At 35.2% G+C, this 16,725-nt stretch overlaps 1 long non-coding RNA gene across 1 annotated transcript in view; it reads left to right on the forward strand.

The window, feature by feature from the left end:
- Positions 1-16,725, forward strand: part of LOC129057665 (uncharacterized) — a 134,043-nt gene that overhangs the window by 47,850 nt on the left and 69,468 nt on the right. Inside the window, exon 2 of the long non-coding RNA XR_010136267.1 lies at positions 7,759-7,817. This is a non-coding gene — a long non-coding RNA (uncharacterized LOC129057665). The remainder of the gene's footprint in view (positions 1-7,758; positions 7,818-16,725) is intronic.

The following is a 16,725-nucleotide window of genomic DNA, read 5'->3' on the forward strand; positions in this document are numbered from 1 at the left end:
TGATAGTGAGGGAGTTCTCATGAGATCTGATGGCTTTAAAAATGGCAGTTTCCCTGCACTCTCTCTTTCTTTCTCTCTCTCTACCCTGCTGCCTTGTGAAGAAGGTGATTACTTTCCCTTCCCCTTCCAATAGGATTGTAAGTTTCCTGAGGCCTCCCCAGCCATGCAGAACTGTGAGTCAATTAAACCTCTTTTATTGATAAATTACCTAGTCTCAGGTAGTATCTTTATGGCAGTGTGAGAACAGACGAATACATCTAGGCACACATGGTTTGCAAAATGTGTCCCTTATCAGATATATGGTACGCAAAAATTTCCTCCCACATATGTGTTTTGATAATTGCCTTTACTGGTGCTCTTTGTTTTCTGTTTTAGATTTAAATGTCCATCTAAGTGTATGTGTTTTTGGCCTGAATAATTTCCTTTAGTAGTTCTTGTCAGGAGCATCTGCTAACAACAAATTCTCTTAGTTTTACTTTAGTATGTGAGAATTTATTTTTTTGAAATACTTTTTGCCTATGGCCTCTATTATTTCTGATGAGAAGTCAACTGTTGATGACATCTTGGTTTCTGGCATGTGACAGTTGTCTATCACTTGCTTCCTTCAAGATATTCTCTTTACCTTTGCCTTTCGACCATTTTACCCCATTATGTCTGGATGTGGACCTTTTGTGCCTTTAGCCTGCTTGGAGTTTTTTGAGCTTCTTGGATGTGTAGATTAATGTTTTTAATGTTTATCGTCAAATTGGGAAAATTTCAACCATTGATTCTTTCATTTTTTTTTTTCTGTTTCTTTCTTTCTCTATTCTTCATTTTCTGCTAGTGTGACCCTCATGGTGACATGTGGTACCTCTTGCTTGGAAACTGGGAGAAGTAGCCCCATCTTTTCAGCCACACCCACTGCTTTAACATATCTCTGGAGCTTTCTTATATTGTTAATCATCCTATTTTCATGCCCACATGTTAGCTGCTTATTATAAGCTTCCTGAAGACAGCATCAGGTCTTATTTATTTCTAATTATTCAATAGAAACAGAAAAGTATTTTGGATGTACAATGTAAGTGATAATGAAAAGTGGTGATATAAGTGTATAGTATAAAGTAATTACTTTCAAATATCCCATTTTCTTATTTTGATATGTTTACTTGTTACTTTACCAGAAATAGGTGACTAATCTTTTTGTTATTTAACAGTAAATCATAAAAAATTAAATTCAAAGATTATTTAAAGTCACTCTTTTTTGCAATATCATTTGTGTGATAGCTGAAATGTTTGTTGGCTCATTACCCAAGGTGTCACTGGTTTCTGAAATTCTTCCAGTTGTGAATATTCATCCAAATATTTACATATCTTCTCTTACTTTATACCCAAGAAAAAAGGAAGAAAACTGCATTGCCATAAGCAAACCTTCATGGTTTATATTCTTACATAGGTTATATTCAAGGGAAAAATATGATCTGCCTCTGAAATTAGGATATAAAACATTGGAAATAATTTAGATTTGAATCTGAAGGCAATAAACAGATATATATTTTTGAATATAGTCTTGTTGGGATTTTGATAACTCAAGCATTTATGTGGACAATGCAAAAAATGTAGGTTCTTTAAGAAAACTCAGGATATACATTCAGATAGTTGTAGACCCACTTTCTCATCTTCTCGAAAAACATCTGATATTAATATTTGGGTGTGTTGTTTAGAAAGTCAGTTTTATTTAGAGTAACTTTCTGGTGAATGAAATTTTTGCTACTAAATCAATTTATATATGTTTCGTCAATATTAAATGACATTTTAAAATATCAATAAGATGCAGGCTTCAGGCAAGTTTAATTTTAATCTATACTTGGACTCAAAAGAACTTTCTAAACACACCAACCCATTATTGTTTTCATACTTTTATTTCTTAAACAACCAGTAAAAAAGATTAAGTGCAAATATACTGGCTGGGTGCACTGGCTTACTCCTATAATCCCAACATTTTGGAAGGCCGAGGCAGGCAGATTCCTTGAGCCCAGGAGTTTGAGACCAGCCTGGGCAACATAGGCAGGTATTCATATATTAATACCAAAAAAGTATCCGCAGCACATATTAAAAAGAAGGGCTTAATATTCAATATATAGATATGCCATATATAGATATCAAATATCTAGATAAGAACCTGTTAAAATAATAATGATAATAATAAATTTCACAAAAATATTCTTTTTAAAGAAGTTTACATATTTAAAGTATGGTCTTTACAAATGCCCACTAAATGATTATATATGTACACACACACACACTTTCATATATACTCATACACGCATACAAAAGCATCTAAAAAGAATTACGAAACAAGAGTGTTTGTCAGTAATACACGAGAAAAAATTTAACTATCAATAGGAGTGCTGCAAACAGGACTAGATTGAGAAAAATACTAGCCAAGCAAGAATTCAAAACATGTGAATGATAAAATGAGTTTTTGGAAGCAACAAGGTCTCTTGGAAAACATTCTAAATCTCTTGATTTTGAAGAAACATTGAGTAGAGCTCAATGTGTACAGCAGGCTACAATGTACAGTTTAAGCACATGACAGGCTAAGACATGTGCATAGGAAGGAGAGACATTAACATCACTGATTCTAAAAAGAAAGTCATCTGAGTATGAGGAGAGCAACCTAGCTAACCTGTAGATGTCACAATTCCCGCAGAGAAATATATATAGGCCGATAGGCTCACAAAGACATGAAATGGTGGAAAGAACTAGATGGGCTCCAGTCAGTGCAAGTGGAGGTGAGGGCAAACTGCAAATCCATGAATGAGTTCACACTGTTCAGCAATGAAATGACTAACGTTGATATTTACTCAAGCATCTTGGAGAGCACATACAGCCAGCTAACTAAAGCAGAACATATCCAAATTGTTGATAGACGATTGGCATTTTCTCATTTAATTTCTGGCTTAAATAATTGAAATAAAAAGAAACCTTGTATCTGGTAGAGATTCCTTTCTACCCTTCAAAATTAGTAAATACATAATTTAATAATAAACAAAAATAGGATATATGTGTACATGTAGATGTATTTCTGGCCAAAATCTCTGAAAGGCAAACGCAAGATTTTAACCTGTATTAGTTCCCAATGACAGGCAAACTGTGATCTTCATCTAAAAGTACAGCAAGCAATTAAAAATATTAATAGAAATTTTAAAATGGTAGTTGTTAAAAGTACAGAAACCTACATAGTCAATTAAATATTTTTCCATGTAACAGACTGAAGATCTCATACAGAAGATGTATGAGATGTACTGGATAATATTATTTCAATTGATGTTTATATTAATTTTATATTACTATAAATTTAATAGTTTAAAACAACCCTCAGTTATCTTATAGTTCTATAGGTCAGAAATCCAGGCAGGATCTGTCGGGTTCTCTGCTCAGTCTCTCAAGGCTGAAATCAAGGTCTTGGCTGAGGGAGCTGTTATCGGGAGGCTCTTGGGAATAATTAGTTTCCAAAGTCACTTGTGTGTTGTCAGAATTCAGGTTCTTAAGGTTATAGGTCTGAGTTTTCCCTTTCCTTAATGGCTGTCGCCTGGGGCTACTGTCTCCTCTTAGTGCCTGTTCAAATTCCTTCTTTTTCCTTTTTCCCATTTTCCTTTTTTTTAAATGTTTATTTTAAGTTCAAGGGTACAAGCACAGGTTTGTTACACAGGTAAACTTGTGTCATGGGGGTTGTGGTACAGATTATTTTGTCATCCAGGTATTAAGTGTACTACCCATTAGTTATTCTTCCTGATCCCCTCCCTCCTCCCACCCCCACCCTCTGATAGGCCCCAGGGCATGTGGTTCCCTTCTGTGTGTCCATATGTTCGCATCATTAGCTTCCACTTACAAGTGAGAACATTTGGTATTTGGTTTTCTGTTACTGTGTTAGTTTTCTAAGGATAATGGCCTCCAGCTCCATCCATCCTTGTCCCTGCAAAGGACATGGCCTATTTTCAAAGGTGGCAGCAGCCCATTCCGTCCTTCTCAGGCTTCAGATCTCTCTGACTTTTCTTGTATCCCGACAGAGAAAACTCAGCTTTTAAAGGGCTTCTGTAATGAGATTGGGCCCATCTGATAATCCTTTGCATGCACACATGCTCAGTTGGCCCATCAGACTTCACTTACAAAACATAAGTTCTAAGGCGAAATTATTAAGAGTTTAAAGAAGGTGAAGGCAGAGCATTAAACCAAGTGCAAACTCCGTCTGAGTATGAGGCCCGTGCAGCTGCGCAGGCTGCCCGTCCCTGAAGCCGGATTTGACCAGGTAAACCGCGATCACTTTCTCCAATCTTATGTAAGCATGTTGAATAATTTAGGGTGACAACCAAAATTATGGAACCTCCAGCTGTAATTCCAAACCTCCAAGAAAAAATGGGGGAAGAGAAAACTGTTTCGAAATCACGTGATGCGGTGTGGACTGAAATGATTCACTCTACATTCATGTTAATGGTTGTCGTTAGAAAGATTTCAGGATATAATCAAGGACTCAGGGAAAAGAGGAATTGACTAATTTGTAAATTTTTATCTTTTAATTAAAAATCTGACAAAATACAATATAAAAATATTTGTTTATTTGGGTTGGTAAATACTTGTATGTAAACAGTAGTCTCTAAAAATGTATGTGTGTATATGTATAGTAAAAATATAATAAAATAACTTCAGCCTGTAATCCCACCAACTCGGGAGGCTGAGGTGGGAGAATCGCTTGAACCCAGGAGGCAGAGCTTGCAGGGAGCTGAGATCACGCCACTGCACTCCAGCCTGGGCAACAGAGTGAGACTCCGTCTCAAAAAAAAAGCAAAAACCAAACAGCGTCAAATCACTTTTGATGTCCATTAAAAAGCAAATAAAGATCTCAAACATGGAGCTGCTATACTAAAATTAAAATGAACAATAAAATCAATTAATCATGTAATAAATAAATATGTGTAACCATGATCTTAAAACATTGCAAATGTGGTAATAATTCTTGAAAGTTCATATGAACAATGGAAAAAACAATGTTATATTTTTTAACATCTGTAATCTAATTGTCTCAGCATATTGACTGGTTTCCATCATGGATAGAGGTTGCTTTTGATAAAACTCAACACTTACAGAAGATTAAAAAATAAACTCTGGCAGACCTGAAATAGAGAAACTTTCTTACCTTGATAACTATGAAATATGTATAAATGGTGCTGTAACTAAAGGGAAACTCTAGCATTAGAACAAGAGAAGACTACAACTTAACATGGAATTACTTCTATCTAATGCAGTAAGAAAGAAAAAAGAAATAAGAGATATCAGAATCAAAAAAATTTAAAAAGTGCCATTATTTGCAGTATATGTAAGTAATGATGTTAAATAATTTAATATGATTATCTCCTAGGGAAAAAATGGAAATAATAATCAACAAAACATGGTCACTTATAAAAGTGTTTGGTAAAGTCTCCACAAAAGTATATTTACAAAAATCAATGACAACAAACTAACTACAACTAAAAATAAAGATATTCTTCACATTAGCAACAAAAATATAAGGTCTTTAAAATAATACAGAAAACCTCTTTGTATAAGAAATTAATATTTGATTAAAAAACGTAAAAGCAGATATGAAGCAAATTGAGCTATTTTGTACTTTTCACGGGATGAATCAACAGTATCAAACACTGTTTCCCTTCAACATTTTAAAAGAAGAAACTAGGAAAGGAGTGAAGGAATCTGCCTCTCAGATTGTAAGGACTTGAAAACCCACTGATAGACCAAGGCATGTGTAAGAGTATAGTTTATAATGGAGCCGAGAGAGAGAGAGAAAGAACATCAGTAGAACAAGACGAATAATTTAATAGTTTCCAGAGGTGGACTCAATAATATCTTCCATCCCATATGCTCTTCTGCAATGTGACCTGTGACTGAACAGATAATTAATTAGAAGACAAAAATCCCAAAGGCCTTCAAGCATATGAAGAAATGCTGAAATTCATCAGTAATCAGAGCCAAATAAAGCAGTAATGAAATATCACACTGTACCTATCAGATTGGCTTGAGTGAAAAGTTTTATATCATCAGTTGGTGAGGGGTATCCCCTCATTCAGGCTGGCACATCCAGTGAATATTACAGTTCAGAGCAAAATTGAATATGTGGATGGCCTTTTGGCCCAATAATAACAGCACCTCATGGAGATCCAAAAGGAAATACATGCAAAGATGTTTGTTGTAGTTTTGTTTATGGGAGTTAGAATTTTGAGGCAATGGGAGACCATCACTGGGGCTTGATTAAAATATGGAGGATATACTGTATAGAATATTAAGCAGCAGATAGATGCATGGTATTGAGAGTAGATTTTAAAAAGAGTTCTCTCTCTCTCTCTCACCCTGCCTAAAAACATGATGGCATTTTTGGCAGATACCATTCATGTTAAACAAAAATACATGCATACAAATTTCTAATGTATATTTTACAAGAACCCATTTTAAAAGTAATTCTGTTACATATATTAGAATGATTGCACAAGGGAATGGGGATAATAATTATAAATAAAGAAATCAAGAGGGAACCATGATAAAATAGTGATATAAGGTGAAAGGTTTGATTAACTGATTCTACTACTTATTAGATTGAAAAGAAATTTATATATTTTCCCAAGACCAAGCCAATAATAATTGAGAGATGATATGCATTCTAGTCTTTCTGATCATTTAATTTATTCACTTAAATGTTAAGTAGCCCCTCATTTTCCTATGGCAACTACTAATGGAGTGGAACAATACATTTGTGCCTTTGAGATTACAGACCTGAAGTGAAACCTAGCACAGTGCAAGTTGCTGGCGGAGGCAAAGCTTCAGAGCTGCTCCTATGTTCCCCAGGCCAAGTCTCATTTCTCAGGTCCTTTGTCTTCCACATCTGGGAATGGCATTTGCCCCAGCACCTAGAGCAGAATGGAACCCATTGTTCTTCATTTATTTACTCCATGTCTTATTTCTGAGGAGAAGGATGTCACTAGCATTCTAAAGACATGAATTCTAGCCTCCATTCTTAGCATGCTAATGTTGGAAGAGTCATCATCAAACAACAAAAACAGAGGCAAAGCTTTTCAAGCTCTAGCTCAGTAGACAGAACAGGGAAATCAGCGATTCTCCTAGCCTGCTTCATTCTGATCACTTTTGCTTTCTTATATCGTACATGCTGGGTTACATGTACAATTTTGCTAAAAAAAAGTCTGCTCCTACAAATAGGTAGGGACATCTACTTTGTGCCAGAAACTGTGCATTGTAAGTACAGTTTTTTCTATAATGTGACCGAATTTTTAAAATCATGAAATATATCTCTCTTTTCTTCCTTTCTTTCCACATTTACTGAATATCATCAATTCATCTGTGACTGGCTACTGACTAGTAGAGGCACACATTTTAATATGGTACATTGTTTTGATCACTGGAACTGTGACCAAAACACAGATAATTATTAATTATATATGTGTTTTATGCTTAAACAAATACTTATTAATTATTTGAACATATCTAGTTATGGAGGCACAAATGTGCAAGTCACAAGCTATGTATTTTCAAATCTGAGGATTGATACCACTCAGCTGTCCTTATTAATAAATATGCTGAAGGTCCCACAGTAGTTCTGACAAAAGGAGCAGAATATTTTTGTAATAGAAAGAAAAAAAAGAAAGAATTGATTATAAATGCCTGCCTCATTTTAGTTACTATGTAAGGTCAATGTTGTTATCTCTTTTTTCACAGAGGAGGAAATCCTTGAGACCCTGAGACTTTCAGAAACTTCTTCACAGTTACCAAAGCTCGTAAGTAGAACAATGATCTCTAGAGCTGCTCATTGCACAGCTCATGGATGGCAGTACGACATCACCTGGGAGGTTGTTAGACATGAGGAATTTCAGGCCTCACCCTTGACCTCCTGAACCAGAATCTATTGTGCTGGGGCCAGAAAAATTTGTGTTTTTTTTTGGTTTATTATTATTATTATTATTATACTTTAAGTTTTAGGGTACATGTGCACAATGTGCAGGTTTGTTACATATGTATACATGTGCCATATTGGTGTGCTGCACCCATTAACTCGTCATTTAACATTAGGTATATCTCCTAATTCTATCCCTCCCCCCTCCCCCCACCCCATAACAGTCCCTGGAGTGTGATGTTCCCCTTCCTGTGTCCATGTGTTCTCATTGTTCAGTTCCCACCTATGAGTGAGAACATGCAGTGTTTGGTTTTTTGTCCTTGCGATAGTTTGCTGAGAATGATGGTTTCCAGTTTCATCCATGTCCCTACAAAGGACATGAACTCATCATTCTTTATGGCTGCATAGTATTCCATGGTGTATATGTGCCACATTTTCTTAATCCAGTCTATCGTTGTTGGACATTTGGGTTGGTTCCAAGTCTTTGCTATTGTGAATAGTGCCGCAATAAACATACGTGTGCATGTGTCTTTATAGCAGCATGATTTATAATCCTTTGGGTATATACCCAGTAATGGGATGGCTGGGTCAAATGGTATTTCTAGTTCTAGATCCCTGAGGAATCGCCACACCGACTTCCACAATGGTTTGACTAGTTTACAGTCCCACCAACAGTGTAAAAGTGTTTCTATTTCTCCACATCCTCTCCAGCACCTGTTGTTTCCTGACTTTTTAATGATCACCATTCTAACTGGTGTGAGATGGTATCTCATTGTGGTTTTGATTTGCATTTCTCTGATGGTAAGTGATGAGCATTTTTTCATGTGTTTTTTGGCTGCATAAATGTCTTCTTTTGAGAAGTGTCTGTTAATATCCTTTGCCCACTTTTTGATGGGGTTGTTTTTTTCTTGTGAATTTGTTTGAGTTCATTGTAGATTCTGGATATTAGCCCTTTGTCAGATGAGTAGGTTGCAAAAATTTTCTCCCATTTTGTAGGTGGCCTGTTCACTCTGATGGTAGTTTCTTTTGCTGTGCAGAAACTCTTTAGTTTAATTAGACCCCATTTGTCAATTTTGGCTTTTTTTGCCATTGCTTTTGGTGTTTTAACAAACCTTCCAGATGATTTTTAGACACACTAAAATTTGAGATCCGCTAATCTAAAGTTATGATGATTTGTCTCTAAGCCTATGTGTTCTTTTCATTATGCTCTGAGAAATTTCTACAAGACTTTATTCTCTTTCCAGCATATTTAAAAATTTTTGTCCTGAAAAGCAACATAAGGACACAACAGACTAAGGAAGACTGGAAAGAAAATATTTTTATGGTATTATTTTTTCACTGATCATTCCAAAGAGGAAAAAAATGTCACCTGAGTAACTTACTTTATTATGCAGGGGAATTCCATTGCATACTTGTATTAGAAAGCAAAGAAAAATCATATCTTTCAAATGATTGTCACTTATAGAGAAATATCCTGAATCCTCTTAAGTCAAAGTTGGGATTAAAAATAAAGTACAATTCTTATATGAACTGATGCAGTTGATCTCACCTTGATTAGTCCATTAGTTCAAGGATTAATTGCGCCTTTCATTTCTCTGTTAAGTAGTGAATGTTTAATTTTTGGCTGTATGTGAAGTGTAAGTACATTTGCAGCATTTGCTAATGTAGGATCAGCCCTTATTTCTTTTCAGCTATGGTAATATTTTAAGTGTAATACATGAAATTTCTATCTGCTTGTATAGGGTCCAGAAATCTCTAAGAGCTGATTATTTAGAATTCACTATAAATGATTGCATGCCACACAAGGCTTTATTTAAGTTTGTTTGAATTGCCAGTAAATTTGGAAGGCTGATTAAGATTTATAAAAGACTCTATCAAGGTAGATACACAGACAAGAAGATATTGCAATTTAAATAGTTAAAGATGGCAACTTAGTAGGGTATGGATACATTCCTCTTCTTTTAATTAACTGCTGGTTAAATTTGTAGTTGCCTGATTGTTCAATTTCCCTATCATACGACCCCTACCTTCTTTTAATATTAATACATTTGAAATACTATTGTCTTTAAAAATATGTTTAAATATATGTACTCTCCAATATGGAGGCTTTTAAAATGCTCTTTTCTAATATCCAGGTGCTGGATCATCTCACTAATATCCTTCAACACATGGTCAGCCAGCATCTTCAACACATTAGCCCACTGACTTGTATTTAGTTTGAAGCAGTTCAGACGATACCATTCCAAGTGTGTTGCTCAAGTATATTGAATATTTTTAGTTTAAAGCACTTGAAAAATAGCAGGTACAAAAAGAACTTCCTTCTTGTTCCTAAAAACAGGAGACCAAATTCCCATGTGAAAGATATTCACCCTATACCAGAAGGAAAGTATCGTTCCTACCAATGACAGGAAGTTGAGGACAAGGAGAATCTGTACAGAGAAAACTTATTAAACTAACCCTTTCCTTCCTAGTCTCTTCTCCATACAACTAACTACTCTAACACATGCCCTTTTGCTTTACCACATTTTCAAAATTTATTACTCTTTGTCCAACGCAGTATGTAAGTGTTCAAATTTAACTGGTTTTCTAGGTCTTCATTTTTTTTATGTAGGAACCCATATAACATAAAACTTAAAATGAACAAATGCATATACTTTTCTTCTCTTAATCTTTCTTATGTCAGTTTAATTTTCAGACCCAGCCGAAAAGCTTAAGAGGGTGCAAGTAAAGTTTTACCTCCCCTACACATTTAAGTTGATCTGATCTATAAATAATATTATCAAGTTTTAATTATGCTGCGATGTCATTATCATTGTAATTTTGATGAGTTACGATCTATATAAAGCCCTTTACAACAATTTCATACTTGTCACATAAAGTATTATTTCTCTGTATACTTCTAGATATCAGAGTCGAGTTCCGTAAAACATCTAGCCACAGAGTCCACTTTATAGCCTATGAATGTTTCTATATTAATACAAATATCTGATCCTATATTGTAAAAATATTTGCTCTGATTTAAGTAAATATATAAATAGAGTTTTGTATATTTAAACAAAATTCTTAATGTATACATAGATATGTATTTTCTGGCCTAGTTTAATTTTTCTTTATAGAAGGGATTATATTGTATATACTATCTTGAAACTTGACTTTTTTATCTAATGATCAATCATAGAGAATTTCTAGTAGCAGTACATTTAGGTTTATATAGAAAAGTACAGAATTTCTATGTTCTAATTTTTGTTTCTCATTATCTAACTGTAGAGGTTGGAGTAAACAAAAAAATACAAATGATGGTAATCTGCTGATTTGTTTTTTGCTTTTTATTCTTTAATTAAACACTATTATGGTTTTCCCCCACCTCCTGTGAAAAAATTAAAAATGAGGTTATGATTTAAGTGTTTAGAGTTTACATAGTATATAGAATTTTGTTTAAACTATAGTTGAAGTAAAAGTTTCATTTGGCTAGTCAATCTGACTAGTAAGAAGATACTACAATTTACTAAATTTGCCTTTCTGTGATACATTGGTCTGAGTAAATTGTGACTGAACCATCTCCTTTGGCTATTGTATAAGTAAATTAAAGACAAACCTCTACTTCGGATGTGGTATCACTGGGAGAGAGAAACGAATAAGAAATTTTTTCATGTATTAAGTGGATAACAGCTTATACTGCACATTTGGCAACATCATAAACCCATTGGTTTGTGATATACTGAATGACATTCCTCATTCTTCAGCTCTCCCTGCATTCCAGTGTATAAAACCCAGAGATCTATGCCAGGGTTCAGAGGGAGACATTAACACAGCATCTGGCATAAGATTTATCAATCACAAAGGAAAATGGCCAGACCTGGGGGAATATTGTATGCCAGGACCAAGCATGCATGTGGTCCCGGGTCCTGGTGAAATGGGGTGGGAGGCGTGCAGACAGGAGATGGACTAACTGGTGGTATGATACTTGGCCTTTTATTTTCAGTATAAGTAAATATGTAATTGGTTGAGAAATGTGTATACCTTAAGATAGCAGTTGCCATTTTTTTTTCACAGAAGATCTATGAGTAAATATTCTAGGCCTGCCAGCCTTACTGTCTTTGTAACAACTACTGATTTCTGCAATGTTGTGTGAAAGCAGCCGTATACAAAGTTAATACATAAATGAATGGATGTGGCTGTGTTTCAATGCAACTTTATGGACACTGAAACTTGATTTTTATATAATTTTCATGAGTCATGAAATAATCTCCTATTGAATTTTTTCAATTATTTAAAAATGTAAAAACCTATCTTAGCTCATAGGCCATACAAAAACAGCACTTAAATAAACTTATATATGTAAAATTTAGGTTTTAGTACAAAGGATATATTCTGAAAGAAATACAACATAATCTTTAAAAGCAATTTATGACTCATTTAAATAAAAGGTATGAATAGATGATGTGTATCTAATAGGTGAAATAGGTAAGTTATAGATAGGCATAATATATGTCTCACAGAAAGATGTTTATTCATGAAATATTTACTAATGCAGATTGTAGAAGAAAAATACAAGATAAAATGCCAAGCCCTAAAGTATTTTTGCAATTTATTGGGTGAGGATCAGCAATAAATATTAATATTAGAACAAATATAATAAATATTATAAAAGATGTATAAAGTATTTTCAAATATAAAGAAGACAGATTAATTTTGATTGACTAAAGCAATAGTTTAATAGAAAAGGTAGCATTTTATATAAATCTTAACAGATGAGTAGAATTTCAAAATAAATTAAAAACTACTTTCAGGCAGATGGAGTAAGAGCAGCAAAAGCATTGAGAAATTTAAAGTTTATGGAAACTAAAAGTTAAACACAGCTGTATGTTGTTTGGAGTCTTACATGGGAATTAAAGACTAGGCGGTATAAAATAATCTGAAATGAGGAGCCATTACCTTTATGGATGAAAAATTAGTTATAAACATAGATAATTGGTGTGTGCATGGAAAATATATTGGAAGAGATAGGATATTTAAGAAAGAGACTGCTATTAGAAAAGTATTAATTCAGTCTTGGCATGAATATATGGTTAAACCAGGGCATGGGCAGGAGAAATGAATTTGTCAGTTTAGAGGAATGTTTCTGAGATATTGTTTATTCTATAGAGAGAGATGGAGAAGATAAGTTATGGCTACATTAGCTTTCAGCCTTGGTGACAGGAAGGTGTTAATCCCAAGTGTTCAGAATTTTACAGTTCAAATGCACTTCTACATATGGTATTTCATTTAAACTTCAAATGACCCAAGCAAATCAAGCATTAATATTTCCTTATTATTATTATTTTTTTGGTATTTTATTTTATTTTTTATTATACTTTAAGTTTTAGGGTACATGTGCACAACGTGCAGGTTAGTTACATATGTATACATGTGCCATGTTGGTGTGCTGCACCCATTAACTTGTCATTTAACATTAGGTATGTCTCCTAATGCTATCCCTCCCCCCCCCACCTCACAACAGGCCCCAGAGTGTGGTGTTCCCCTTCCTGTGTCCATGTGTTCTCATTGTTCAATTCTAACCTGTGAGTGAGAACATGTGGTGTTTTGTATTTTGTCCTTGCGATAGTTTTCTGAGAATGATGGTTTCCAGCTTCATCCATGTCTCTACAAAGGACATGAACTCATCATTTTTTAAGGCTGCATAGTATTCCATGGTGTATACGTGCCACATTTTCTAAATCCAGTCTATCATTGTTGGACATTTGGGTTGGTTCCAAGTCTTTGCTATTGTGAATAGTGCCGCAATAAACATACGTGTGCATGTGTCTTTATAGCAGCATGATTTATAATTCTTTGGGTATATACCCAGTAATGGGATGGCTGGGTCAAATGGTGTTTCTAGTTCAAGATCCCTGAGGAATCGCCACACTGACTTCCACAATATTCGAACTAGTTTACAGTCCTACCAACAGTGTAAAAGTGTTTCTATTTCTCCACATCCTCTCCAGCACCTGTTGTTTCCTGACTTTTTAATGATCGCCATTCTAACTGGTGTGAGATGGTATCTCATTGTGGTTTTGATTTGCATTTCTCTGATGGCCGGTGATAATGAGCATTTTTTCATGTGTCTTTTGGCTGCATAAATGTCTTCTTTTGAGAAGTGTCTGTTAATATCCTTTGCCCACTTTTTGATGGGGTTGTTTGTTTTTTTCTTGTAAATTTGTTTGAGTTCATTGTAGATTCTTGGTATTAGCCCTTTGTCAGGTGAGTAGGTTGCGAAAATTTTCTCCCATTTTGTAGGTTGCCTGTTCACTCTGATGGTAGTTTCTTTTGCTGTGCAGAAGCTCTTTAGTTTAATTAGATCCCATTTGTCAATTTTGGCTTTTGTTGGCATTGCTTTTGGTGTTTTAGACATGAAGTCTTTGCCCATGCCTATGTCCTGAATGGTATTGCCTAGGTTTTCTTCCAGGGTTTTTACGGTTTTAGGTCTGACATGTAAGTCTTTAATCCATCTTGAATTAATTTTTGTATAAGGTGTAAGGAAGGGATCCAATTTCAGCTTTCTACATATGGCTAGTCAGTTTTCCCAGCACCATTTATTAAATAGGGAATCCTTTCCCCATTTCTTGTGTTTGTTAGGTTTGTCAAAGATCAGATGGTTGTAGATACGCGGCATTATTTCTGAGGGCTCTGTTCTGTTCCATTGGTCTATATCTCTCTTTTGGTACCAGTACCATGCTGTTTTAGTTATTGTAACCTTGTAGTATAGTTTGAAGTCAGGTAGCATGATGCCTCCAGCTTTGTTCTTTTGGCTTAGGATAGACTTGGCGATGCAGGCTCTTTTTTGGTTCCACATGAACTTTAAAGTAGTTTTTTCCAATTCTGTGAAGAAAGTCATTGGTAGCTTGATGGGGATGGCATGGAATCTATCAATTACCTTGGGCAGTATGGCCATTTTCACGATATTGATTCTTCCTACCCATGAGCATGGAATGTTCTTCCATTTGTTTGTATCCTCTTTTATTTCATTGAGCAGTGGTTTGTAATTCTCCTTGAAGACATCCTTTACGTCCCTTGTAAGTTTGATTCCTGGTTATTTTATTCTCTTTGAAGCAATTGTGAATGGGAGTTCACTCATGATTTGGCTCTCTGTTTGTCTGTTATTGGTGAATAAGAATGCTTGTGATTTTTGCACGTTGATTTTGTATCCTGAGACTTTGCTGAAGTTGCCTATCAGCTTAAGGAGATTTTGGGCTGAGATGATGGGGTTTTCTAAATATACAATCATGTCATCTGCAAACAGGGACAATTTGACTTCCTCTTTTCCTAATTGAATACCCTTTATTTCCTTCTCCTGCCTGATTGCCCTGGCCAGAACTTCCAACACTATGTTGAATAGGAGTGGTGAAAGAAGGCATCCCTGTCTTGTGCCAGTTTTCAAAGGGAATGCTTCCAGTTTTTGCCCATTCAGTATGATATTGGCTGTCAGTTTGTCATAGATATCTCTTATTATTTTGAGATACGTCCCATCAATACCTAATTTATTGAGAGTTTTTAGCATGAAGGTTGTTGAATTTTGTCAAAGGCCTTTTCTGCATCTATTGAGATAATCATATGGTTTTTGTCATTGGTTCTGTTTATGTGCTGGATTACATTTATTGATTTGCAAATATTGAACCAGCCTTGCATCCCAGGGATGGATGAAACCCACTTGATCATGGTAGATAAGCTTCTTGATGTGCTGCTGGATTCGGTTTGCCAGTATTTTATTGAGGATTTTTGCATCGATGTTCATCAAGGATATTGGTCTAAAATTCTCTTTTTTTGTATTATTATTATTATTTTGAGACAGTGTCTTGCCCTGTCGCCCAGGCTGGGTGATCTTTGCTCACTGCAATCTCCACCTCCTAGGTTCAAGTGATTCTCCCACCTCAGCCTGCTGAGTAGCTGGGATTACAGGTGCGTGAGCCACCGTGCCGGGATAATTTTTTTTGTATTTTTTAGTAGAGAATGGATTTCAGGCTTGTCTCTAACTCCTGGCCTCAAATGATCCACCCGCCTCAGTCTCCCAAAGTGCTGGGATTACAGTGTGAGCCACCATGCCTGGCCTCTCCTTTCTTGAAAGAAAATTTAAGTTCAATTAATTAAAATTTTGGATGTGTGGTACCATAAGGGCAGATAACAAAGCATGTTTGAGTCTAACTCTATTATCTTTTTTCATCATTTGAATGTTTCCTAACAGTATAAACTTTGGACAGGCTGAGTTTAGGAGTACAGAAACTTTTTGAAAGTTAGAAATGTAAGAAATGTAAGGTATAGATTTAAATGGATGTTATTACTGAGATAGTAGCAGAAGTAGGGGGAATGAATAAAATTTCCCCAGGGCAGAAAGTCTAAAGTGATAGGAATACAGAAACTAATGTATATTTCAATAGCATTTGTGATGTGAACTTGAAATGAAAATATAGGGTAATGCGTGTCATGGCAGTACCCTGCTTATTGGCTTTGGGGCATTGCTTTATAAAATTCCTGATGAATGCTACATGATCTAAGTAGCATTTATGTGATCAGATGAGATAGGCACAAGTCAAGCGGGAGAATGCGAAGAAATAACCCCAAGGAAAAACAACTTAGAGCAATTTTCTGTAGCTATAGGGAGCTGCAGAGGGCATGAGCAGGCCTGTTAACCTTACATCCTCCCATCAGCAATAGAGGAGGTTCGCTGGGAAAACTGTGTATCTCAGACAATGATACAGAGTGTTGAAGAGCATAAATACCAGTATTTTATCAAGTCGAATATAATTATCTATTTT

This window comes from Pongo abelii, chromosome 12, assembly GCF_028885655.2.
Source record: "Pongo abelii isolate AG06213 chromosome 12, NHGRI_mPonAbe1-v2.0_pri, whole genome shotgun sequence".
Lineage (NCBI taxonomy): Eukaryota > Metazoa > Chordata > Mammalia > Primates > Hominidae > Pongo > Pongo abelii.